Raw genomic sequence first — 1,463 nt, forward strand, 5'->3', positions numbered from 1 at the left:
TTTTTTTTTTTTTTTTTTTGAGACAAAGTCTTACTCTTGTCCCCCAGTCTGGAGTACAACGACGTGATCTCGGTTCACTGCAACCTCTACCTCCCGGGTTCAAGCAATTATCCAGCCTCAGCCTCCCTAGTAGCTGGGATTACAGGTGTGTACCACTATGCCCAGCTAATTTTTTGTATTTTAAGTAGAGACAGGGTTTCACCATGTTGGCCAGGCTGGTCTCAAACTCCTGACCTCAGGTGATCCACCCACCTCAGACTCCCAAAGTGCTGGGATTACAGGCATGAGCCACTGCACCCAGCCACGTGTTTTTTACTTTTAAGTCAGTGGGACACTTCAGATTACAAGATCTGTGACCCCACACAACCATTCCATGAACTATTGATTCACCATATAAGAGGACCCATTTTCTGCCATTTCCTGCATGATGCCTCTAGCAAACATTGCAATCACAAAGACCTGGGTTTTTTTAATTATTACAAAGAAAAGGAAAGCTTCCGTAGTATGTTGATTAAAGAAATGTCTCGAAAAGGGGAATGGGATATGAGAACCAGATTGCACCAAATTGACAGTTTATGAAAAAATAGTAACTAAGAATATGATACTAATTTTGACTAATTGGTTTTGAATAGACATGGCTTTATTCATTTAAGACAAACATCTCCATCTTTGTGGAGTTTATTCTAGAAGAAAATACAGTTTCTCAGGTGGTGGTATTGTGGAGAAAAAGAAATCAGAGAAGGGCAATATAGTGTAGGGTAGAGTGAGGGATGGGTGTTAGTTTTAAATAGGATGAATGTGGAAGGCTTTACCATTATTTAAGCAAAGACTAACGAATGAGGAGTGAATCACGAGGATTCTGGGGAAGGAACATTCTAGGCAGGAAATATGCCTAGTTTTGGAAGCTATCAAGAGCCCTATACTGTTGACCAGAAATTTGTATTTTGGTACGTGACAAATACACCAGGATGATCGGAATCTAGCCAGGAAGGGGTAGAGTTCATGACAGGAAGAAAGTTGTCATTGGCTGGTAAAAACAGACTCTTAAAAGAAACCTCTTTCAGGTGGTGGCTCATGCTTGTAATCCCAGCACTTTGGGAGGCCAAGGAGGGTAGATCGTCAGGAGTTCAAGACCATCCTGGTTAACATGGTGAAACCTCATCTCTACTAAAAACAAAAATTAGCCAGGCATGGTGGCCCGTACCCTACACTGCACTCCAGCCTGGGTGACAGAGACCCTGTCTCAGAGAAAAAAAAAGAAAAAAGAAAAAAAGGAACCTCTTTCAAAGTAGGCTTTTAAAAGAATATTTTTAGTGACATTGAAAGTAATCTTGTATGTATGTGCTCATGGTAGAGGGAAGGAGAAGAGAAAAGCTAGTGAAAGGAGAAGAAAGCTGACTTCCGGGAATCTGCTGCAAAAAAAAAAGAATGATAGAATAATTTTTTTTTTTTTTTTTTTTTTT

This window comes from Mandrillus leucophaeus, unplaced genomic scaffold (genome assembly GCF_000951045.1).
Source record: "Mandrillus leucophaeus isolate KB7577 unplaced genomic scaffold, Mleu.le_1.0 Scaffold392, whole genome shotgun sequence".
NCBI lineage: Eukaryota > Metazoa > Chordata > Mammalia > Primates > Cercopithecidae > Mandrillus > Mandrillus leucophaeus.